The 26,564-nt window shown below is 44.4% G+C and overlaps 1 long non-coding RNA gene across 3 annotated transcripts; it reads right to left on the bottom strand.

Moving 5' to 3' along the window:
• Nucleotides 1-4,165: 4,165 nt before the first annotated feature.
• LOC121830150 (uncharacterized) lies at nt 4,166-25,753 on the bottom strand. Of its 3 annotated transcripts, XR_013052072.1 has the most exons (4): nt 19,479-21,074; nt 12,790-13,817; nt 7,613-7,664; nt 5,831-6,594 (listed from the first exon to the last, which is right to left on the bottom strand). It is a non-coding gene; the product is annotated as an uncharacterized LOC121830150 (long non-coding RNA). The 3 variants fall into 3 exon arrangements; XR_006073125.2 differs by lacking the exons at nt 12,790-13,817; nt 19,479-21,074 and adding an exon at nt 21,822-25,753 and having other exon boundaries at nt 4,166-6,594; XR_013052073.1 differs by lacking the exons at nt 12,790-13,817; nt 19,479-21,074 and adding an exon at nt 8,224-10,309.
• Between the last annotated feature and the right edge of the window lie 811 nt (nt 25,754-26,564).

Raw genomic sequence — 26,564 nt, 5'->3', positions numbered from 1 at the left:
CTTAATCTCTGATCTTTTCCTTTCCATAATATTTTTCCTATGCCTGTTTCTCCTTTTACTTATCGAATCTTGCCTTGCTTTCCACTCCATCCCCCTCCTCTCCTTGTCTCATTCATGCTGTCTGCACATTTGCATAAATAATTGTCAACTTCACATCGCACTGTGCAGCCATTTAGTCATTTTCCAGTGCACGGTCATTTTGTTACATGTTGCTGGGCTGATTGATGTTAAATGTGCTTTTACATTGTCTATGGTTTTATGCCACTTATACCAGTTTGTCATCCTTGATGAGTAGTACTTGGGATTGAGCCTTACTTGCTGTGGGATAATCCTTCTGTACACTGTGAATATGTATTACTCTCATTGGTTAATTTAAAAAAAACTGATTGGCCTATAGCAAGGTAGAATAAAGATAGGTGGGAAAGCCAAACTGAAATTGCTAAATGCTGGGGGGAAGAAGGGTAGAGTCAGGGAGATGCCAGCCAGCCACCAGGGAAGCAAGATGCTAGAGGACAGGTAAAGCCACAAGCCACCTGACAATACATAGATTAATATAATTAGATTGATTTAAATGTAAGAGGTAGCCGGGCAGTGGTGGTGCACACCTTTAATCCCAGCACTCGGGAGGCAGAGGCAGGATCTCTGTGAGTTCGAGGCCAGCCTGGGCTGCAGAGTGAGTTCCAAAACAGGCTCCAAAGCTGCACAGAGAAACCCTGTCTCAAAAATAATAATAATAATAATAATAAATGTAAGAGTTAGTTAGTAATTTGCCGGCGCTATTGGCCAAGTGTAGTAGTCAGGTCCTGCAGTTGGGACGAATCTCTCCCACCTGGTCCTGCAGCTACTCAGACCCAAATAAACATACAGAGGCTTAATATTAATTACAAACTGTATGGCCATTAGCTCAGGCTTATTATTAACTAGCTCTTACACTTAAATTAACCCATAATTCTTATCTATGTTTAGCCACATGGCTTGGTACTTTTTCTCAGTTCTGCCTTATCATCTTGCTTCCTCTGTGTCTGGCTGGTGACTCCTGACTCAGCCTTTCTTACCCAGAATTCTCCTTGTCTGCTTATCTCACCTATACTTCCTGCCTGGCTACTGGCCAACCAGCATTTTATTTATCAACCAATCAGAGCAGCACACATCCACAGCATACAGAATGCCAAGCATTTATAATTAATATAAAGCTCTATGTGTTTATTTGGGACTGGGCAGTCAGGATGGAAAAACCCCATTTATACTTAGTGGGCTGCTCAAAGTTGGGGCACATGGCTGTAATCGGAAGTTTTAGGAGAAATGGACAGGAGGATCGAATTCAGGGTCATACAGGTTACATGAGATCCTGTCTCAACAACAAGAAAAAATAGTCTGCTCAAAAAAATTACCCACCTGCCTTGTCTTCTAGACACAACAGGACTGATGCACATATGAACTCACAGAGGCTGGCAGCACACAACACCTACAGAGAGGTTTAAGCTAGACAGGCTCCCAGCATTGATAAGGGGAAGTGGACAAGGTGTCTCGCCTCTAACCAAGAAGCTCTTTACAATTGACACCCTCTGGCTAAGGAAAGTCAGTTCCCTCCAATATCTAGAGGGTCACTGGATATATCAGCCACATTTCAGGGTAGCTCCCATGCTCAGTAGTTGGCCAACACAAAATGAACTCAAATGTTTTGTTGGTTTGGTTTCTTTTGGGGCAGGAGACTCTTACTTTGTTTTGGTGTCTTTGTCATATTGGTTGTGGTGGTTTGAATGAAAACGGCCTCCATAGGCCCATAGGGAGTGGTATGATGAGGAGGTGTGGCCTTGTTAGAGGAAGTGTGTCCCTAGGGATGGGCTTTGGGGTTTCAGAAGCTCAAGACAAGCTCAGTCTCTTCCTGCTGCCTGCGGATCCAGATGTAGAACTCTCAGCCACCTCTCCAGCACCATGTCTGTCTGCACACTGCCATGCTTTCCACCATGACAATAACAGACTAAACCTCTGAACTGTAAGCCAACCCCAAATGAATATTTCCCTATGTAAGAGTTGCTGTGTCAAGATTGTAAAACATTGGTAGCGAACTTCTGCCCTCTGGGGTTTTCCCATTGTGCTGTAAGCCTGTATTTAAAACCTCCTCCCTGCCTTCAATAAACGGCATTCAGAAATAAAAATAAAAAAGATATTTTTCTATTAAAAAAAAAAGAACTCAAAAAAAAAGTTGCTGTGCCATGGTGTCTCTTCATAGCAATAGAAACCCTAACTAAGACATTGGTCTTTTGATTGTTTTTGGTTTTCATTTTTATGTTTTTGTGGGGTGTTTTTGCATTTTGTTTTTATGAGAAAAAGAGAATAAAAGTTGGGTGGATGAGGGGAGGATCTTGGAGGAGTTGGGGAAGGAGAAAGTGATCAAATTATGAAAAAAAATTAATTTAAAAGATGAGCTGGGCAGTGGTGGTGCACGCCTTTAATCCCAGCACTCAGGAGGCAGATTCAGGTGTATCCCTGTGAATTCAAAGCCAGCCTGGTCTACAGAGTAAGTTCCAAGACAGCCAGGGCTATTACACAGAGAATTCCGGCCTCAGGGAGGAAGAAAAGAAAAGAAAAAGAGTGGACTCATGAAATTGGAAGGAAAGATGGCGGAGCATAGCTAGGGAGTGGAGGAGAGAAGAGGCTGAGGCAACAGGTGTGGGAGCATTATGGGAGCGTGGCCACAACTGACAAAGTATTGCTCTGAGTAGGTCCGGTCCTCTGTCTGCCAGGAGACTCGGTCCGGCTGGTCTGGCCCGCAGCACAGAGCTGCCCTTTGCAGAGAGGAGAGTTCAGGCTCACACTGGCTGTGGGCTGCAAGTACAATGGTCATACCGGTGAGCCAGCAGGGCAGTGGGCACTGAGGACAGAGAGGTGTGCAGCAGTGGCCCTGATCTCTCTAGGATGCTGCCCCAAGACGCACGGCCCAGCCGGCAAGATCAGCCTGACTCCGGCCACCATGATATCCTAGATGAGTCTCAGCGATAGTTCAGTGTTTATGGTGCTTCAGAAACCAGAAACCTTGAGTCAATGACTCATGGCAATTAGCATTTGCATGTAAAGCTGTTTGGGCAAAAACCTACAGTGTCACACTGAAGTTTGCAATGTCACTTTGATGAATAAATGTGGGATGGCGAAGTGGGAAAGATGGCAGAATTGAGCCGGAAGTGCGGTGGAGAGAGGTGGAACTGGAGATGTGCGGTAGTGTGACAGGTGTGGGAAACACGGCTGCCGTGGATGGAGGAGCACATCCCCGAGTGGGGCTGGCAGCGTGGTGGGCAGTGGCCTGGAGCTCACACAGCCTCTGCCCAATCCCACGATTGCCCTGGCTCTGAACAATGGCAGGATATCCAAGATGGAAAATGGTTCATTTTCTGGATTGGTCCTCCTCGAAAGATGGTCCGTGCTGCTGCCAGGGGCCAGGTTGATGTTTGTGGTCCTCGTTGCCCCCAGAGACAGTATTGAGGACTACGGCCTGTGCAATGTTGGTGTCCGTGGTCCATATTACCACTGGAGGACGTGTGGATGTCAGTGGCCTGGGTTGGTGCCTGTGGACCTCACCTGGTGGTTTGTGCTGCGCCAGAAACCACGTGGAAGTCCATGACCCATGCTGTTGCTGTCTGTGATGGGCAAGGAAGATTTTGCAGTGGTAGCCTCATAATTGAGAATGAGAGACATTGAAGGCTTCTGTGACGACCACCCCACCACCCCACCTCCACGGCTCAAGGTGCGGGGAACAGTCCAGACAGAAAAATCAATGAAGAGAGTTCTTCTTTTGTTTTGTTTTGTTTTGTTTTTGTTTTTTTGGTTTTTTTTTGTTTGTTTGTTTGTTTGTTTTGGTTTTTCGAGACAGGGTTTCTCTTGTGTAGCTTTGCGCCTTTCCTGGAACTCACTTGGTAGCCCAGGCTGGCCTCGAACTCACAGAGATCCGCCTGCCTCTGCCTCCCGAGTGCTGGGATTAAAGGCGTGTGCCACCATCGCCCGGCTTGTTTTTGTTTTTTGCTTTTTTTTTTTTTTTTTGGTTTTTCAAGACAGGGTTTTATAGATGTAACCATCTTGTTAAATAAGAAACAGAGCCAATGCAGAGATGAAAGCCCAAGAGGTCAGAGTAATAGCTAAGCGCTAAAAACCTTATCCTTCACTGCCGCTCCTGACCTTCCCTCCTCAAGAGACCTACTTCCTGTGTGTTTGTCCTTTTTATTGACTTTCTCATTGGTTGTAAACCCAACCACATGACCTCCTCGTCACTGCCCATCTATACAGACCTCCAGGTCTTCTATGATTGGTATTGAGATTAAAGGTGTGTGTCTCCATGCTGGTGGTGTCCTTGAACACACAGAGATCAGCCTGTCATGTGATTGGGATTAAAAGCATGTGCTACCACTGCCAGACTTCTGCTATGGCTTGCTATTAGCTCTGACCCCCAGACAACTTTATTTATTAACATACAAATAAAATCACATTTCAGTACAAATAAAATATCACCATAGGGTTTCTCTGTGTACCTTTGCGCCTTTCCTGGATCTTGCTCTGTACACCAGGCTGGCCTCGAACTCACAAAGATCCACCTGGCTCTGCCTCCTAAGTGCTGGGATTAAAGGCATTTCTTAAAAATTGTAATAAAGGTGCTGAAGTTAATGACTTCTGGCAGGGGTGGGGGGTGGGGGAGGACAGGACTCAGTTATCTTTAGGGGGATAGCCGCTGGGAATTTGTCCTTGACCCATGAGTATATGGGCAACACAAATCGGACTTGGTGTATTTTTTTCCTTTTTCTTTTTCTTTTTTCTTTTCCAAAAGATGCACAAATTACAGCACTGAAATAGAAGAAATACAAAAAGGCAAGGCAACATGATCCCTGTAAAGTTCATAACTCCTCCACTACTGTTCTCAAAGACACTGAAATAGATTATAAGTCACATGAACTTCAAAAGTTTTCTGGTAAGATGATTGGTGACCTCAAAGAGGATACAAACAAACAAAGTCAATCCAGGACCTGGATAGGAGGATCAGAAACACTGTGAAAAAAAGTCAGCAAAAATGGATGAGAAAATGAGCAATCTAGATGTAAACAGTCAGTTATGTGGAAGAAAATATCAGCAAGGAAACTGAGATTTTTGAAAAACAAATGTTGGAAATTAAAAACTCAATGAATCAAATATGCAAGAGATTTCACAGAGCCATTGCATCTGACTGAATTCCCGAGGACTAGTACCTAGGGTTTGAGTGAGCTTTCATTTAAAGTCAGTTGATTCTTACCAGAGTTCCTCTGGAAGGAGTCCAGAACCTTTGCAAAACTTAGTTTTGAGAGAACCTGGCAAGCTGGGAGGTCTCATGGCTGAGAATTACATAGGTAAATGGTTGCTCCAAACAACTCCAGATAAGAGCTTTTGGTGTGCAGAAATTGGTTTGCTAAAGGTGTTTTTTTGTGTAACAATAAAGGAGGCCTTTGCAAAGCCACGAGTGGTCAGTCCATTGAGACTGAGTCCCCTTGCTGCTTTCTGCTAAGCCTGAAATTACATTCTGGAGTGACCCTTTTTCTTCAATGGACCTGCAAAAAACAGAACACCAACACAAATAAAAACAACATAATGGGAAATATCATCAATAAGCTCAACCAAACAAGAAAAAAAAAAGAGTATTATAAATGGAAGACAAGGCCGGGCGGTGGTGACGCACGCCTTTAATCCCAGCACTCAGGAGACCAGCCTGGTCTACAAAGCAAGTTCCAGGAAAGGCACAAAGCTACACAGAGAAACCCTGTCTCAAAAAAAAAAAAAAAAAAAGAAAAAAAAGATAAATGGAAGACAAGGCTGATGAAATACTATGTTCAAACACCAATAAGGAAAAATAGTCAATAAGCACGACTATTGAAAGGACACATATTAGGATATTACACGAGGGGGCCAGGCAGGGTATCCCACGTGTGAGGGAAAACATGCCGGGCAGATGCAGCGCTGGGTTGTGGCACATGGATAGTCACTCATCCCCCAGGCACTGCATCCACGTGGAAATAAGTTTATTATAGTAGAGAGACAAAGAGAAAGATAGGGAAAGAGGGAGGCAGAAAGAAAGAGGGGGGGGTTTGAGGGTGCACATGTCATGGGGCGTGGAAGGGCAGTTCTCTTTACATCAGGACGCTAGGAGGGTCCCCAAGGGGTGGGTTTCCAAGGGGCAGGTCAAAAGACTAACACTGATTATATAAAAAAGGTGAGTTATGGATAGCAAGTCGGGGAACAAGGGCGCTGAATTCTCGAGGCTGCTTCATGCTGACAAGGGGTAAAGTGGGGAGGGGGAAGCCAGGAGTCACACACGGCAGGAGCCTTAGGTGTCTGTTCCTTGACAGCTGAGAAGGCAGGTTGCTGCATCGATGTTCCAGGAGCTTGGGGGAATGGCATGCCGAATCAGGAGTACAAAAGCCATGGCATCTGCTGTTTCTCTGGAGGTCAGGGGAGGAGTGAGTCTGCAAACGATGCTGGAAAGATGGATGGGGTCAACATGGGCTCTGGAGATGGTTAGTTTTCATCAGGCCAGATTTCTTGCTACAGTAGCAGAACTTTCCCCAGGAACCTGTAAGACAGCTGGAATAGATTTAGTAAAAGGCTTATGGCTTTGGGTTAAGAGGTATGAACATTTCCTGGCTTCAGTGAAACAGATCTTTAAAGCTATAACCAGAGGAAATTTACTGAATGGAAGTGGTTGAGTGAGTGAAGGAGGAGGGAGGCTTCCCTAAACATTATCAGATCTGAGAAAGTCAGGACCTCCAAGGCCAAGTTCTCAGCACAAAGGAGATGTACTTGCCCCAGAGGGAGAGAGGGCAGGGAATAAGAAACAAAGACATGAGATAGAGGAAGAGGGAGAAGGAGAAGGGAAGAAGGGGGTGGGGGCAGGGATATTTGTCCTGGGGGGACAAGGGACAGCCTCTGGATAGAGAGGAGACAGATGTGGCACATGGGAAAATGGCGGTTTATAAAGGTAAAATGGGAAACCCTGTGTTAGGATGAGGTGTTTAATTTTATTTGAACAGGTTGATTAGGTGAGCCAAAGGGGGCTTCTGATTGATGGACTTCAATACTTTGATAGCTGGACCTTAGCAGTCAGCCTTAGGAGGAGGGAGTGGCCAAATAAGAGAATAGATCTTGGGTCTAGCTATCTTCAAGAATGTAATCTGTCAGGGTGCGGTGGTGCAAGCCTTTAAGCAGAGCCAGGTGGATCTCAGTGAGTTTGAGGCCAGCCTGGTCTACAGAGCAAGATTCAGGACAGGGACCAACACTACATAGAGAAACCCTGTCTTGAAAAACCAAAAAAGAAAAAAAAAAAAAAAAAGGAATGTAATCTAGTGGTTTTCAGCAAGGCAGAAAGAATGGGAAAGAAGGGCAAGGCCTGCCAGAGCCATGTTCACTCAACTAGCCATGTTCACATGCTCAAGCTGGCCAGGGTCCCTTGAACTATAATATTCAAGAACTCTGGGACACAATAGAGATCAAATGTAAGGATCCATGTAGTAAAAGACAAGAGTGGAGACAAACACTAAAGGTTTAGAGAATATAGCCAATGAAATGATAGCAGAAATGTCCCTCAAATCAAGCTGGTACTCACCTGGAAGCTTCATCCCTACTGGATGGCCTTCTTGGCACTAAATGGTTCTGTTCTGTCAGGGGAGAAAAAAATCAATCAATAATTTATCAACAATTGATAAATAAAAAAATTATCAATCTTACCCAGCTGTGATCCTCGTGAGTTACAATAACTAGCCTGGCATGATATCCTCACTGCTGAAACAGTGCCACCAATGTTGTAGGAGTAACCAATCACTTTCTGATTGGTGTTAAGTCCCATTCCACAAGACCTGCCTGGAGCCATTAAGTCCAGGCCGTCTAAGTCTATTCTTGTCCTGAATGGACATAGAAATAAACTGCCAACTAAGTTTTCACTCTTATACCCATAGAATAGGTTATCTTTCAACCCCCATCAGAAAAGCTGCTTTTTGAAGTAGATGTCTATCAATCCAGAGACCCACAGTTGGTCTGTATGCAGAGAAATAAGGACTGTAGATTGCTCAGCTCTAAATGGGACATCTACCTCCCCTCCAAGGCTCAGGGATCATTATGCTGGAGGGGGTGGGGAAATGTAAGAGCTGTGGATGGTAGAGGCAAGCCATGAAGTAGTATCTACTGGGCATGACAGGATTGTGGCACTCATGAACTCACGCTGGTTGTGAGTCCATTCTCAAGACCTGCCCAAAAGAAAGTTCTGGCAATTGATGGGTGCTGGTGGACTGAGAGGCAGTTTCTTTAGGGGTGTGTTCCTGGAGGTGTTGCTCATGCTCCAACTGAGGGCCCTCCATACAGGCAAGCACTCAGCGGACTCAGTGAGCTTAAAACAAAGCACAGGAAGTGAGAGGAGCGGCAAGGGAACAAGGGAGGAACTGGAGGGGAGGAAATGGGGGTGGGTGTGAGCAAAGCACACGATACGCTTTTATGAAAATGTCAGATAATAAAAGGAATTTTTAAATACATGAAAAAGAGAGAAAACTAATGAGTTAATAACAAACAGTGACAATGGACTTTAGGTGCTGAGAGATCAGCCAATAACTGATTAACAATGGATTAGATTTGCCCAAGACATTTTTGTAACAAACTAAGTCATGATGTCCACTTTTAAAAAAGATTGGCAAACCCCTAGCCAAACTAACCAAAAGAAGGAGACAGAAGTCCCACAGTGACATAAATAGAGATTTTAACGGAGTGGTTATTACAAGTTCCAATAAAAAAACACCAGGGTCATTAAGGGGACTTGAAAAACTTGAATTTTAAAAACTATATAAGCTATTAAAATTAAATCAAGAAGACATAAACAACTTCAACAAAGCCATAAAAACCCTGAAAGACTGAAGCAACAATTAAAAGTATTGTGACAAAGTGGGGAAAGCCCAGGACTAGATGAGTCGATCATAAATTCTACCAAACCTTTAAAGAAGAGCTAATACCAATGCTCCTCCAACTGTTCTCTAAAATAGAAGTGGAGGAGCACTATCAAACTAATTTAAAGTCAGTGTTACCCTCATACTAAAGCTGGATAAAGATACAACAAAGAAAGAAAACTATGTACCAGTTTCTCTGGAGAACACAGGTGCCAACATCTGTAATAACTCTCTTGCAAACTGAATTTAAGAATACATCTTGAAGTTCATAACACCATGACAAAGTTGGTGTCATCCAGGGATACAAGGTACATACACAAATCAATAAGTATAATTCAGCACATAAATAGACTTAAGGATAAAGATCAAATTATATCAACTGATACAGAAAAGGCCATTGACAAAATCCAATATTCCTTCATGTAAAAGCCACAAAGAAACTAGGAACAAAAAGAAGATGCTTCAGCATAACAATGTGACAAACTTAAAGTCAACAATATGGGCTGGAAAAATAAACCCAGAGGATTTCCTCTAGAATCAAGAATGAGACAAGCATGCCAGTGACTCCCCTCTTGTTCAGTATAATGCTCCAAGTCATACCTAGAACTTTAAGACAAGAAAAAGAAATTACAAGGATCCAAATAGAAAAGAAAGAAGTCAATTATCCCAACATATAGATGACACGAACTTACACTTAAAAGACCTCAAACAGAGGTCACTCTACCAGAAAAATTTTAGACCTCATACACATTTGCAAGAAAGTATCAGGATACAAAGTCAACTCACAAAGATGGGTAGCTCTTCTGTCTACCAATAAGAACATGCCAAGAAAGAAATCCATGGGGGAAAATATCTCATTCACAATAGCTTCAAAAACAAACAACACAACCTAGAAAAACATAGAAATAGACTTAATCAATGGCGTGAAAGGCAGTTACAATAAAAGCATTAAGAAACTGAGGAAATTAAAGACACTAGAAGATGGAAAGACCTCCCCTACTCATAAATTAGCAGAATCAATATTATAAAAATGGCTGTTACCAAAAGCAATCTACAGATTCAATGCAATCCATCAAAATTTAATGGCATTCTTCACAGAACTAGAAAAAACAACCTTAAAATTTATATGTGTGGTGGTTTGAATGAGAATAGCCCTCATAGGGTCATATATTTGAATGTTTAGTTCCCAGTTTATAGACTGTTTAGGAAGGATTAGAAGGTGTGGCCTTGTTGGAGGAGATATATCTCACTGGGGGTAGACTTTGAATTTTCAAAAGCCCATGCCAGGCCCAGTCAGTCTCAGTCTCTCTCTCTCTCTCTCTCTCTCTCTCTCTCTCTCTCTCTCTCTCTCTCTCTCTCTCTCTCTCTCTCTCTCAGTCTCTCTCTCTCTCTCTCTCTCTCTCTCTCTCTCTCTCTCTCTCTCTCTCTCTCTCTCTCTCTCTCTCCTCTCTTGCCTGCTTGCCAACCACCACACTCTTCCATCATGATGATCATGAACTAACCCACTGAAGCTGTAAGCAAGCTACCAATTAAATGTTTTGTTTTTTTTTTCTGTAAGTCTTGTTGGCCATGATGTCTCTTCACAGCAATAGAACAGTAACTAAGACAATATGGAAGCACAAAAGACCCTGATTAGCCAAAGCATCTGTAGCAAAAAGCAATACTGGGCATATCACAATTCTGACTTCAAATTATGTTACAGAGCAATAGTAATCAGAATAGCACAGTGTCACCACAAAAACAAACACATAGAAAAATGAAGTAAAATAGGAAAAAATAAACTTGTAAGTACATCCACCCCATTTTTGACAATGCTGTCAAAAACACATTGGAAAGAAGACAGCCTCTTTAACAAGTGGTTCTGGGGAAACTAGATTTCCACAAATGAGAACCACATCCCTCACCCTACATAAAAAACCAATTCAAATCAAAATGAATCAAAGATTTTTGTTTTGTTTTGTTTGCTTTTTTAGACGATGTCTTTTGTAGCCTGTGCTGGCTTCAAACTTGTTCTGTAGCTTAGAAGTTGGATTTGAACTTCTGATTCCCCTGTCAACACTTTGCAAGGGCTCAGATTATGGGCCTGTACCACTGTGTCTGGAGCTGAGTGAAAGGCCTTAATGTAAGATCTTAAACTTTGAAACTGATAGACGAAAACATAGTTGCCTTCAAGATATGGGTACAGGCAAGCATTTCCTACAAAGGACTCCAATAGCACAGAAAATAATCCCAAGAGTTGATGGATGTGATTATATGACATTAAGAAGCTTCTCCATGCCAAACAAAATAATCATCAGAGAGAAAAGGAAGCATACAAAATGGAAAACAATCTTTGTCAAACAGGGCATTAAAGTTTCATAAAATGTATAAAGAGCTACAAAAATCAAACACTCCAAATCTTCCAATCAATAAATGAACTAATGAATTCAACAGTCAGTTCTCAAAAGAAGAAATATGAAGAGCTAATAACCGCCCGAGGGAAAAGTGTTCAATACCCTTGACTACCAGAGAAATAGAAATAAACTTCTTTGAGAGCTGCTGAGACAGCTTGGAGGGTGAAGGGGTTCACTGCTGAGCCAGACCCCTGGAATTCAATCCCTGGAACTCCCGTGGTGAAATGAGAGAACCAACGCCTGCAAGGTGTCCGAGTGGGCACTGTGGCACACACACACACAACACTTAAAAACTGCTTTGAGATTCCATCTCCCTTCAGCCAGAGAATGGTTATCATCAAGAAAACAAACAAACAATGATAGCAAATGGCGGTCAAGATGTGGTCAAAGAAGAAACTTATTCACTGCTGGTGGGAGCCATGATGTAAATCAGCAAGGAGATCCCCTAAAAGGCGACTGAAAGTAGAACTACTCTGGGACCCCATACCATTCTTGGGTCATCTAGTCAACACACCACAGAGATAAATATCCACATTCATCACTGTACTAGTCACAGTAGTCAAGAAATTGAACCAGTCTACATGTCCATCAATATTCCATCTTGGAGGCAAGCTCCTTAAGACACAGAATATTCTTTTTTTTTTTTTTTTTTTTTTTTTTTTTTTTTTTTTTTTTTTTTGGTTTTTCGAGACAGGGTTTCTCTGTGTAGCTTTGCGCCTTTCCTGGAACTCACTTGGTAGCCCAGGCTGGCCTCGAACTCACAGAGATCCGCCTGCCTCTGCCTCCCGAGTGCTGGGATTAAAGGCGTGCGCCACCACCGCCCGGCCTAAGACACAGAATATTCTGAAGGGAGGTAGAACATTCCATTGTGCAGGAAAGCTCATTCCATTGTGCAGGAAAACTTGGGGACTAACAACTCAAAAGTTTTAGGAAGAGCCTGAAACTGACCAGACACATGAGGTCCCTCCCTTTCCAAGCTTACATAAGCACAATGCCAGCTGCCTAGAAGAGGCAAATCTTGCAAGCTGCCTGAAACAAGCAGAGACCAGCTGTGGTAGTTTGAATGTAATTGGCCCCCCTAAGCTCATAGGGAGTGGCACTATTAGGAGGGGTGGCTTTGTTGGAGTAAGTGTGACCTTGTTGGAGGAAGTCTGTCACTGTATGGGTGGGCTTTGAGATCTCATATATGCTCAAGCCATGCCCAGTGTCTCAGTTCGCTTCCTGTTGCCTTCAGTTCAAGATGTAGAATTCTCAGCTCCTTGTCCAGCACCGTGTTTGCCTGCACACTGCCATGTCCTGCCATGACAGTAATAGACTAAACCTCTGATCTGTAAGCCACCCCAATTAAATGCTTTTTCTTTATAAGAGTTGCCGTGGTCATGGTGTCTCCTAAGACACCAGCCAAGCTAGTTGAAAGAGGCTCAGCCCCAAGGAATTACCTGGAAGAGATAAGTTCCAACCTGCAAAGTTGCCTTTGAGTTGTGCAGCAAGCTACAGAGTTCCAGCTTTTTGGAGATGTCATCCATGCCGGGTGGGCTTTAATGATGCAGCTGTCTTGGAGTCATTTCTGCTTCTGTAAGTGATCCTCACTTGGACTTGGTAGTATTCTTACTTTGGTCTGTCATGGGCTCTGTATCTGGGGTGAGTAGATGTTTATACAAATCTCCCCAAGAATAGTGTCGCACAACACAAGATTAGATCTGTTTTCAAAATCCACCATAGTCACAACAGTTGCCATTTATTTGGGTATCAACTATATGCAGAATGCTTTGTCTATATCAACTACTTAATTCTCCCAATGAGAGAGACAGAATTTATTATTTCCATGTTGAAGTTGAGAAATGAAGTCTCCAACAAATTAAAGGGCTTGTCCACCCTCCCACAGCTGGTCTGTTACAGATCTGGGATATCACTACCTTCATCTGATCATGTGATACATTATTTAAATTTAGTTCTCACACTTACAGAAATATTGCGTATGTACAGATACCTCACAGGATCAAGGGACTCGGGATGCTCAGTGAACAGAGAATACTTATGCTATGGAATTGCATTCTTCATTAGCACAGCGTTTCAAGATAGGATGGAAACTGGGAGGCCATTCAGAGCCTCCACTTACCAAGGACGTCATGGGCCAGCAGAATTAACATCACCTGTTTCCAGCATCTCAGGTCCCATGCCAAACATAAGTCGGAATCCACAGTTTAACCCAAAGACCAGGTGATCTGAATGAATGTTCAGGTTTGCAAAGCACTGTTTTAAGCAAGACCATTTGTCCTTCAGAATCACCTGGGAAGTTTCATAGCATGCCAGGACCTCAGCTGCACTGGTGGTAGTGAGGCTGAGCTTCTGTGTGCTTTTAAATGCTACCCAGGAGGAGACAGTGTGCAGTCAGGGTTGAGAGTCATTGACCTACTTCAACCCCATTGCCTTGCCATCTTTTATTCTTTTCTTTGCTTCATACTGCAGCTATAGCAAGCAGAATGACCTGCAAATGTAATAAAAAAAAGTGTGTAGACTTTAGAGCAAAATAGGTCAAAATGCTTACTTGCTTTATAAGTAGACCATTTATAAAATGGGTAGAACCCCCTCCCCACCTCCTCAGAGGGTCACTATAAAGATCATCGATGCCAAGAATGGAGACAGGATGTCAGCACAATCGAGAACCCAGTCAGGGACAACTGTTCTGACTGCCCTTGTCAGATCACCTGAGACAGTAGCACATGACTGTGGGAAGAGCAAAGGGCCAGGGCATCAACAAGTCCTCCACAGAGTCTCCGAGATGGAGATAATTGGCTGATAAGACATTTGCTGAGACAGTTGACTGAAACCATGAGAAGCAAGGCTTCATGGCCCACAGGAAGGCTGAAGTGGCTCCTCTTCGATGAGCTCCTGTCCCAAATTAGCTCTTGCTAAGAAGACACAAAACTCTTCCTGTGCTGCATGTTTATCTTTAATTCATAGAATAATAGACTAACACAGGCAGGAAATAGCCCCTTTGGTGAAATTCATTTACTAACTCTGGTGTTCTTAAAACACAAATGTGACTTCATACTTTTCTGTTATTTTTAAACTATTTTGTGGTAAAATGCACATATGAAATCTGCCACGTTAGTCATTTTAAGTGTCCAACTTAGTGATAGTAAGTACATTCACACAGCTGTGCAGTGATTTTTAGCAGCTTTCTTCTTGCACATACAAGCATAGGAAGCATTTTCATGATCTTTGCTGTTCTGGCATGTTTTTCATTTAAATTTAGAAATGAGCTGGAATATAGGCAAGGATAACCAGCACTAAAGTTTGAAATTGTCTTACCTATTACTGTAGAAACTTTTATGCATTTATAAGTAATGTATATGTATATGTGGTATGTATATGTGGTATCTAGTAGGGGCATTTACACACACACACACACACACACACACACACACATTTGACACCACAGACTAACCAAAAGCACAGTGCCAGGAATGGGTTATCTTTTTGGAGTTGGAGTTGTTGGCCACAGGCTATGGCCAACACTTTGGTTTCCTGCCAGAACTTAATGGTAAGACCCTATTGCTAAAGACATCACATAATTGAGTTATAGGACATGGAGAAATCAAGCTGGTACTGATCTGGAAACTTCATCCCTACTGGCTAGCTTTCATAGTACTGAAAGGTGCTATGTGCATTACCAAAAGAAAGCAGTCACTGTGGTCATTTGAATAAGAATGGCTCCCATGAGCATATATATAATGGTTTTTCAAGACAGGGTTTCTCTGTGTAGCTTTGTGCCTTTTTGTGCCTTTCTTTGGAGACCAGGCTGGCCTCGAACTCACAGAGATCCGCCTGCCTCTGCCTCCCGAGTGCTGGGATTAAAGGCATGCACCACCACCGCCCAGCAAGCTCATATATTTTAATGCCTAGTCACCAGAGACTGGTGACTTATTTGAAAGAATTAAGAGATATGGCCTTTTTGGAGGAGGTATTTCACTGAGGGTGGGCTTTCAGGTTTCAAAAGTCTATGCTAGGTTCTCTCTCTCTCTCTCTCTCTCTCTCTCTCTCTCTCTCTCTCTCTCTCTCTCTCTCTCTCTCTCTCTCTCTCTCTCTCTCTCCCTGCTGTCTGCATATCAGGATGTAAAGCTCTCAGCTACTACTTCATCCCCATGTCTGTCTGCTCCTAATGTGATGACTGTGATCTCACCCTCTAAACTGTAAGCCAGCCCCCAGTTAAGTGTTTCCATTTATAAGAGTTGCCTTGGTCATGGTCTCTTCACAGCAATGGAGTTGCTGTTACTAAAGCAGTCATTATCAGTCTTATCCAGCCACAAACCATGTGAGCTACAGTAACAACCATCCTAGCAAGACATGCCTACTGGTGCAATGGTGGTACCAATGTCATACTTCTGATTGGATTCAAGTTGTACTCCATTAGATAAAGACTATACCCGGCACCATTACCAGAGCCAAGAGCTGTGACTAGACAGGTCACAGGCCCTATGGAAGAATGTACTACTATTATTCTACTAAAGGGGCATAGTATTAAACTGACTTCTAGTGATTTCTCGCTATACCAGTAGACTGGTATATCTCTCAACTCTCATCAGAGACACTTCTTTTTGAAATAGATGATGATTAACACAGAGACCTGAAATTTGTCAAGGAGAATAAGAGACTATAAAATGCTCAGCCCTAATTGGGACATCTATATCACATCTGTTGTTGGGTGTTTTGGGCTCTTTTGGGGGGACCCACTACCCAGTCCCCAAATAAATCACACATGGAGGCTTATTCTTAATTATGAATGCCAGGCCTTAGCCTGGCTCAGTTTCTAGCCAGCTTTCCTTAACTGAAATTATCCGGTCTACCTTTTGCCTCTGGACTTTTCCCATTATCTTACTTCTATAAATCTTACTCTGTGGCTTGAAGTGCAGCTGAGTGGCTGGCCCCTGGAGTCTTCTTCCTTCTCTGGCTACTTCTTCCTCATCTCCCAGATTTCTCCTTCTACATATTCTCTCTGCTTGTCAGCCCCGCCTATCCTTTCTCCTGCCTTGCTATTGGCCACTCAGATCTTTATTAGACCCTCAGGTGTTTTAGACAGGCACAGTAACACAGCTTCACAGAGTTAAACAAATGCAACATAAACCAAAGTAACACACCTTAAGATAATATTCTACAACACACGTCCCTCCCCACAAGGCTGAAATCATTGTGGGAGAGCTGACCAAAGACTGTAGGAACCAGAGGTGGTAGATGATGACAAGGAAACAGGCCCTTGCACACAATGATTGTGACAGAATATATGTGATCTGCACAAACTCAAGCCAAACGAAAACCCCATCATGGAGAGGGGAAGAGGACGTGAAGTTCCTCCCTTAGCTAGGGATTGATACCTGCTGGGAGGAGAGTCGGTTTTCTTTCCGGGTGTAGCTCTTGGTAGGTTGACCAAGCTCCAGTGCATGGCCCCACCCCCAAGCGCATTCAGACAACACAAATTAGAGTCGGTGTCTTTTGTTTTTCGTTTTTTAATGAGGACATAAAGTTGGGCATGAAAGGAAGAGGGGGTGGATCTGGGAGGAGTTGGAAGAGGATGTGAATACAAGCAGAACACACTGACATTTTTAAAGAGCTAACTAAAAATGAGAAAAGGAAAAAAGAGAGAAGTGAACTGGGAAAGGTCTCAGGGACACATCCATTTTCTCTGAGAACAGCACTTAGTAACCACTGTGTACCCGGCGTTTTCACACACTTTATAATAACCCTGTAAGGGAGATAAGCAGATGAGGCAGGCAAAGCAGCATTTGAGGACGGGAAACAAGGGGTGCATCTTTCCCTAGGAGGTGAAAGCTAGTCTCAATATCCCTCCAGGTGAGATGGGACACTGGACTCCCTCCAAGGGAGTTTGTAAGAAAGAATAGCAATGAGTTGGTGGAAGGTTTCACTCCACAGTAAATGGGTGATTTCCAGTCTCCCTTAAAGCCGGGATGAAATGTTCTTGTGGACTGGTCAATTCCTGACGAGAGAGCCAAGCCTACCCTCTTTCCGACTCCAGTCCCTGGTGCAGCGACATCAGACTGCATCTCAAAATGGAGAGTTTCCACCACCCTGCACAAGGCATGCTTGTGCACACCCTTGGGGTGCAGTGGCTTCAGCTGACAATGGAGGAAGAGGAGGGGCTCTGCTTGGCCAGCGCACCAAGGGACCAAAGCAGAGAGCTCGGCTGGTGTGTTCCTTTCTTCCCGCATCTCCCCAGCTCAACACACACCAACACACACCAGTCAATCCCCTGACCTTGTTCCTTTCTTCTCTCTGATATACCTTACCTTTATAAAACACTTTGAAAAGAGCTTGATAATTTCCCAGTGATAAATGGAGACAGTGACTCTCAGAGAGACTAAGTACCTGGACCAAAGTCATACAACTTGCGAGCACGAAAATGGTGTTTAAACACAGGACTGGGTCCTCCTTTGGTGCTATCTGCCTGAAAATGTGCCTAAAGCTACAAATTAGGACTTAATTTCTAATTTTATGTCACAAAATGGGGATTGATTTCTTACTTTTTAATCTTGGTATGCTATTTAAATTTCAAAAAAATGACGAAGAAAATGTTAGTAACGTAGCACTCACTTAAAAGTATGTCAGATTTCCCTGAAAGCCTCTTTCCTGAGGACCAGCTTTAACAGTACCAGGAGGATCTATGCAGGCTGCCAAAGAAAGGAAGCTGTCAATCAATAGTCTTCCACGCTGTCATGCCCATGAACCATAATGACCAGCATGGCAAGATATCACTAAGGGGCAATGTGGGCACTTGGCTCTTGGTGGTAGCCAATGTCTACTTAATTGGCATTAAGACACAATCAACAGGATGAAAATGATGCCTAGAGGTGGAAACCTAGCCAGCTATTGGGGGCTGGTGAGATGCATCATAGAGGAGAACCTACCACTGCCATTTACTCAGCCAGTGTAAGTCCTAACTGCATTTGACATGTGCATTCTCGTATCCACAAACAAGCATAGCTCTCTGCTGTCATCAAAGAAGCTCCTCTTCGCTTCAGACAGAGACCATTACAGAAAGCACAGCTGACCGTGGGGGGCCCAGCCCCAGCCGATATATCTACAATACAACCACACAACCCTCACACCTGAGACTCAGAAAACAGCTGATGAAGGATGAAGGGGCCGAAAGACTGTAAGAGCCAGAGGACCCGGAAGTCTGCTTTGAGACTGTGTGTGTGTCTCCTAGGACCGGGAAGTCTGCTTTGAGACTGTGTGTGTGTCTCCTAGCTGTTCTGAGCAGCTGTGGTACCTCCACGGAATAGCTGTCTAAACAACACCTGAACAAGGGCACCACCGATGGACATGCTAGCCTGGAAGGGGGAAATCTCACGGGGCCCCACCTCTACACAAAGAACTAAGGGCAGCTGAGAGAGGAAGAATTCCCTTTCCCCAGGGAGGTGCCCCATAACTGGTTTTCCGATACCGAGCAGTCAGTCCAGAAATCATACACATATAAGGAGTAATGACGAGAATCAGCAGGTCCTGCTGATGTTATTCATGCACATAGATATGAAACAATAATAATGAAAAAAGAGGCCATGAATTTGAGAGGGAACAAAGTGGGATATGGAGGGGACTGGCGGGAGGAGAGGAACGGGGACCATTATGTCATTATATTTTAATTGTTTAATTGCAAAAATAATTTGGTTGATTTTTTAAGTATGTCAGATTTAGAACTAATACATTATATATATATATATATATATATATATATATATATATATATACACACAAAAACATTAAGGAAAAATTTTCCCAGTATTCAGATACTATCACCCAGTTTAGCAAAGAATGCACTGGTCATCGGTGACTTCTGTGCATTAGTTAGATTCTGACAAGCATCTTGAAGTTCGAGTTGCTTCGCTTTACTGGTATCAACCAACATTTAACACTACACTTGTTTGTCAGTTTCCACCACAGGTTGGTTACAGATAAAACAGACCTACAGAAAAGCAGTTCAGACACCCCCAGGGAACCAGTCAACAGACACGACTGGAATTTACAGCTCACTTTTGGAATTCACAATAAATAGTAGCCTTATATAATTAAATAAAATTTTCCTATTATTTTTAATTGTGTGGTACAGTTCTTTTATGCCAGTATGGTTTACCTGAAAACTATACGTGTATACAGATGGGAAAATACATACACATGGAGTTTTTGAAGAGCGTGTTGTTAAACTTGTGCCAACACATTCGCGATCGAATTTCAAACTCACTTTTACAGATAGTGGGGAGACAGGCCTGCAGGGACAGCCAGCAGTCAAGGGACGGGTTTATGTCATAAGCGTGCTGCTCTAGAACCCGGAGTGTGGGGCCCATGAGATGCCCAGCAGGGGGAAAAGGTGCTGGGCGGGGAAGGTGCTCTCTGGCCCCACAGGGTAGAAGGTGAAAACCGGTGAAAACCAGTTCCCACAAGTTGTTCTCTGACCAAGTGGTCCTCTGACCTCCACACATGCATCCATGCCATGGCACTCACATGCCCACACACACACACATCACTTACATGCATACACATGAATAAATAAAAAAAGAAAGAAATTGGAGTCTTCCAGACCAGGAATTTCCTTTTATTTATGGTAATGGTAATTTCTATTTGTGGTGGGTGATTCTAGCTCTAACTTCTTCACACTATCATGTGTTCTCTGTCTCTCTGTCTCTGTCACACACACACACACACACACACACACACACACACACACACACACACACACGGGAGGGGGAGGGGCTACTCCTCCTCTAAGGACTCAACACATCAGCAAGCACCACCCTGTGACTCCAGGTTGTCTGAGATCCCAGATGTTTTTCCTGCTGCTCAAAGAGCTGATTCCTGATGCTTCTTGGGATTTCGTCAGCTAAGACCCCAGCAGAGCCCTCAGTGACATGGTCTGGACCAGCATTGGCACTCAGGATACAAACGAGATTTTACCAGCCAGTTTGGAAGATGAATTGGCAGAGAGAGAAACATATCAAGATTACCTCAAGGTCGGCGTGACCTTGGGACATCACCCGCTTGGTCTCTCACTGCTCTTCTCTGTGCTGGGCTGTTCCATTTGCCGGGAACAAAGATCCTGTCAATCCTCCACTGACGGCTCTTTGCTGTTACAAGGACAGCTACAACCCTGTCGACCAGCATTTGTGCTAGCGGGTCCGCTGGCTCCAACCTGCCCCTCCACGCTCTGCCTCGGGCTTTGTTACCTGGCAGGCTGCCCTGTGCTTTCGTGTTCCTCTTGCTTTCCCTTTGGTCTTTTTGCTTGGACTGAACTTTGGAGCGGGGCATGCGGGCTGGAGATTATAGAGTGGGGAGGAAGGCTTGAGGAGGCTATCTCCGCCCCACCCTCCGTGGAGACGGCAGCGTACCTTGTCACAGCGCGAGACCTGTGAACCCAGCCTTGAGAGACTCCTTTGGCAATGGCCTTCACCTGTTCACACCATGTAGTCTCCGCATGCACTCTTCAGCCACCATTTTTGACTGTTCTGCTACCTGTCGACAGTGTGCCTAACACGTGCCAGGCTCTTCTCGGTAACAATATCCATCAAGACGAACGATATGAAAATGTGAGCCGGGCGGTGGTGGCGCACGCCTTTAATCCCAGCAACTCGGGAGGCAGAGGCAGGCGGATCTTTGTGAGTTCGAGGCCAGCCTGGGCTACAGAGCGAGATCCAGGAAAGGCGCAAAGCTACACAGAGAAACCCTGTCTCGAAAAACCAAAAAAAAAAAAGAAAAGGAAAAAGAAAATGTGAAAAATATGTTCATCCTCCCATTCAGTCATCCCAACAGCCCTGGGAAGGAACATCAGCATCAGCCTGGTCTACAAATGAGGAAACCGAGGCCCAGTGTGGCCACTTCCTTGCCTAGCTCCACAGGGCCAGATAGTGCATCTTCCGACACCGATGTATTGGGTGGGATGTGCGGGAAAGTTGTGACATGCTTTTCCCTCTGGCAGCATGCAACAGGACATGCCAGCAGGTTGCAGGAAGTGTGAAAGGGAAGACCCTGAGCCCTGCTGAGGTCCCAGAGCCTCACTGTACCCCTGCCCTGACTGCTGCTTTCTCGATGTGGTCCAGCCACATTCTCCCTGTTTCTAGTGAGGCTGGAAAAGTGGGGTTAAGGTCATGTGGTAAAGGGTCTTGAAGAACAACCTGAAGCTCTGTTTGTAAAATCCCCAGGAGCTCCTGAGGATGTCTACGGGATGCAGTAAGATAAATGACAGCACCGAGGACCTGGCCTGGGTTGGGATTAGCCTCCTCCCTCAGTAAACCCAATCAGCTCTTCCCCAACACTCTCCAGGCAAGCAAACAAGGAGAGGCAAAAACGATGCCATCTCCAGCCCCGCTCCACCCACCAGGAGCCACTCTCGGCCCTGCGTGCAAAAATTAAGCCACAGCCAGAGGCTGTTTACTCACTCTGTCTCGAAGCCCGCTTTTTAAGTGGGAAAAAACCGGGACATCACCTTTTTGAGAATCCCGTCAGGACATACGCACGAAGAGCTGGCCGCCGGGACAGTGAACATGTCTCCGATGTCTCCGATTGTCAGCACTGCAGGCCGTGCCAGGCTTCGTTCTCCTCCCCGGAGCTGCTGACACGCTGGCATGAGCATCCTCCACGGTCGCTTTCGTGGTAAATTAGGTTTCCCAGAAGAGTCGAAGATCAAAGGCAGCATGAGAGATGACGGTTTATTTTCCTGTGTGAGTCACAGCTGGGATCACCAAACACAGAGTTCACCGAGTGTTGTGAGCAGTGATGACAGTGCCGAGCCAAAATGACGGCTTCCTGGTGTGATGTCTAATTAACACTTGTCACCTGACTCAGGGCACTGTCACGATGGGTGACAGTGTGAATTACCCATCACCCAAAAAGTCTTCCTCTGGGAATTTATCCTAACGCACTCTCAAATATGTAGACTAAGACTCAGCTACAGAGATAATCTCCAGACAGCTCTTTAATAGTGCAAACATTCAGAAACAACTTAATTTCACCCCAAAAGAGGGTAGTTAGCTAAAGACAGTATCATCATTAATAGGCTACCACAATGGTCCACATTCCGTAAATGTACACACCATATATAGGTATGCACACAGACTCCTGCATTTTGTGTATTATGCCCTGGGGCAGTGTGGGAAGAATCTGATATCCCCCTTATTAATATTGGTGAATGATATCATTAGCCTGTCAGATGTTCTTTTTGCCACCTGCCCCCCATTATAAGCCTGAACTACTTTTTTGATAAAATATTACAACAGACCCAGACCCATCCACCATCTACATGTGTACTGACTGAGTAATGGCTCCAAACTCCCATCCATGCCATCCACACCACCCTGCCACACCCAGACCTCTTCCCACACTGCCCCTTATGCTTAGTTGGGTCACTATATGTGCATTGGGTGAATTCCCTAGATCTTTTTCACTTGAAAACTCCATACCCAGGCCCAACTAGGAGTCCAACCTCTGTGCACACACCCTGCGATAGTCATTCCAGACCCTTGCCTGCATCCCCCCACTCCCAGATTGCACCCACACTTGCTCTCATGGTGAGTCTGCTCCACACTACCCCTTCTTGCTCTATCAGTCACTGCCCTTCTATACTTGGACCAAGTCCAGAGCCATATCTGCAGGCTTTCCCAGTTACCACTGAATTGGAATCAGCTCCGTATCTCCAATCAAAAATTAACACTGAACACCCAAAGGACTGACCTACAAACCTTCATTTCTCATCTGAAATGCACCAAGTCTGAGACACAGCAAAACTTCCACTCAACAGAGGCAGCTAGATTGTCATTTCAGACACATAGCCAATGAAGTAAGCCTCTCTGCACATGTCATATCACACAAAACACAATATGAAAGACCGTGACAGTATGTCCCTCACCACTACTACCCCTGAAAAACCCCCTACTCCTATAGAATTGTTCTTCAGTGAAAAAAATCTGATGAGCTCCAGGATACAGAATTTAATAGAAAAATTATAAACACGATTAAATAATTCAAGAACTTTAAAGAGGACATGAACTACTTGAATGAACTTAAAGAAAAGAGGAATAAATCCTGAGAAAAGTCTGAGAAAACACAAGCGTGAGGCTGAATGAAATGGTGAAGACTGTATTAGTTACTGTTCTGTTGCTATGATAAAACACCATGACCAAAAGCAACTTAGTTTGCTCTGGGTTTACAGTTCTGGAGGGAAAGAGTCCCTAACGGCAGAGGAGGCATGGCATCAGGAGGCCAGAGCAAGAAGATGAGAGAAAGCCCATCCTCACCCACAAACAGGAAGCCCAGAGAGCGAACTGAAAGTGAGGCAAGGCCATGGGCTCTCAAAGCAACCCCCAATGGTGCGCTTCCTCCAGCAAGGCTCCTCTAAGGTTCCGTAACCTCCCCAGACAGCGCCGCCAACTGAGGGTCAAAGAGATGAGTAAGTACAAGCAAGAGGCCACAGAAAGAAAAAGAAACTGTAAGTGCTGACACACAAAATAGAACTAAGAACACAAACAGAAACAACAACAACAACAATGTGACAGCATTCAACACACACTTTTCAGAGACAGTTTTGAATATCAGTGGTCTCAACTCCCCGACCGAAAAGCACAGGTCTGTTGGCTGGATTGAGAAACAAAATCCATCATTTTGTCATCTACAAGAAGTTCATTTGACCTTCGAGGATAAGAACTAACTCAGAGGGAAAGGACGAGAAATGGCACCTGGGGAAAGTGGGCGTCACTATCATACTACCTGACAAAAAAGGCTTCAAACCAAAAATTACTCAGAAGAGATAAAATCTTTTCATTCTGATCAAGGAAACAGCCAAGAAGACATAACAATCCTAAACAGTCAACGGCTGCTTTGAGGGGAAGAATCCGTTTTCTCCAGGGACCCCGATGTTCTCCAATCCCAGTGGTCAGCCCGTAACACATGTGCATACAAGCAACCCTAAATGGACTCAGTAGGCTTGCTTGCTTGCTCTCGCTCTCCTCTGGGTGCTGTGTGTGTGTTTATGTAACAATAATTATAGGAGAAGAGGTCACGAATTCGGGAGTGTAGGTGGGAACAAGGGAGTTGGAGGTGGAAGTGAGGGAGGTGGGGAAAATGTAAATATGGTACTCATGTGCCAAATGCTCGGAAACAGGAACATTTTAAACCGAGAAAAGAAAAACGTCACTAGAGCCAATTCACTAACAGGTCCTAGCAGGAGAGTCCCACTGTTGAAGAACAACATGGTCATAACTCCCTCTTTTCCCGGCTTCTGCCCTTGGGGCGTTTAGTCCAGCCTCACGAGGACACACTGCGATAAACTGAGTCCCTGGCCCCGAGGCGCTCGGGAATACAGACAGTTACACTTCAACAGAAGCTCAGCAGGTGTTGCAGGGAAACCCTAGGTCTGGGACTCTCCTGGGTGCCCCAGAAACAAGACACTTTGTTAAAGCCCTTTCTAAGGCAGCCCTTCCAAATGAAGGCTACCAAAGCAGAGCCTCTCACCCGAGGGATGAAAACTGCTCACCGGAAGCGCGAAGGGTATCCGTGAGAACTGGGGCACAGAGAGCGGCGTTGGAGGGGACGGTCTTCTGCTCTCCTTAAGGCAGACATGTGTGGGACAATGCTGCAGCTACCCTCCAGGGTAACTCCCCACACTACCTCCCTCCCATAGAATACGACATTACATTTAAGGGCGAACTTTCACTTTTCCCTGGTACTAGTCTAGTCTAGTCCTATGTGCTGAGGTTTTAATCCAACGGCATGCTGCCCCCTCCTGTTCATCTGTGTTACTACACCCTGTTGTGTTGAGGAACAGAGTCTAGTGTTCTCTCTACTTCAGAGGAAGAAAAGAAACAAACTGGACACGTGATGAAACTGCCAAAAACATACAAATGTGATCTATTATTCTTTTTTTCCTCGAAGAATAAAAATAGTAAATTTTGGCTCGGATAATAGCTAATAACTGGCACAATACTAAGTTCATGGCACACACTGCATCATTTAATTCTCCCAGCGTCCTAAGGAGGAGAACTACTAGTTTTTCTGAACTTGTATTCAATTCAAAGGATGAAGACACAAACTATCACATCAGAACAAAGAAAAGTCAATGGCGTGTGGTAGGCACAAAGGAGAATGCCAGGACATAGGACCCCATGGCGATGGCAGGGTCAGCGCTTTGCTGACTTTGCATTGGCTGTTGTTAGTCATGTCTGGCTGCGTTGGGGGAAGTGCAAGTTAAAAGGACTCCGAGATTCTATCTCACACCAGTCAGAATGGCTGCCATCAAGAAAACAAATGACAATAGACGTTGGTGAGGATGTGAGGGAAAGAGAACCCTCATCAACCATTGGGAGTATAAATTCTCCATGGAAGTCAGTGTAGAGATTTCTCAAAAAGTTAAAAATAAACTATCATGTGATCCAGCTCTTTCACTCTTGGGCATATACACAAAGGAATCCATAGCCTACTACAGAGATATTTGCATAGACATATACATTTGAGTATACATATTCATCGCTGCTCTGTTCACAATAGTCAGGAAGTGGAATCAGTCCAGATGTCTATAAACTGATGAATGGATAATGAAATTGTGGAGCGTGTGCCCAACGGAATTTTGTTCAGCTGTAAAGTAAACATGAAATTTGCAGGCAAATGAAAGAAACTGGTCCCCTCCCTCATTGTAGATACTAGTTTCAAATTTTAAATTTATGTGTTAATTTGGTATGTCTGCAGAAATCAGGAAATTAGAAAGGGCCCATGGGGGATATAATAATATAATATTGAAGGTGGGGGTGGGGTAGTAAAACACACGTGATACAAAAGTAGAGGCGGGGATACTGGAGGTTAAAGGGTTAAGTTGGGTGCTTTAGTTACTTTTCCATTGCTGTGATAAGATACCATGACCAAGACAACTTATAAACTAAAGCATCTCATTTGGGGCTCACAGTTTCAGAGTCCACAACTATCACGGACAGCAGACAAGCCAGCACAGAGCTGGAACAGCGGCTGGGAGCTACATCATGGTCAACACACAGGGCAGAGAGCTACCTGGGAATGGTTCAGGCCTTCACCATCTCAAAGTCCTCCCCCAGTGACACAGCTCCTCCGTTGGTACACATCTCCTGATGGGTCCCAAACAGCGCCACCAACTGGGGACCAAGTGTTTAAGTATATGAGCCTATGGAGACCATTCTCATTCAAACTACTGCAAGAGGGCGGCAGTGGG

Source organism: Peromyscus maniculatus, chromosome 6 (assembly GCF_049852395.1).
Source record: "Peromyscus maniculatus bairdii isolate BWxNUB_F1_BW_parent chromosome 6, HU_Pman_BW_mat_3.1, whole genome shotgun sequence".
Lineage (NCBI taxonomy): Eukaryota > Metazoa > Chordata > Mammalia > Rodentia > Cricetidae > Peromyscus > Peromyscus maniculatus.
This window is presented reverse-complemented; position numbering and strand designations above follow the sequence as displayed.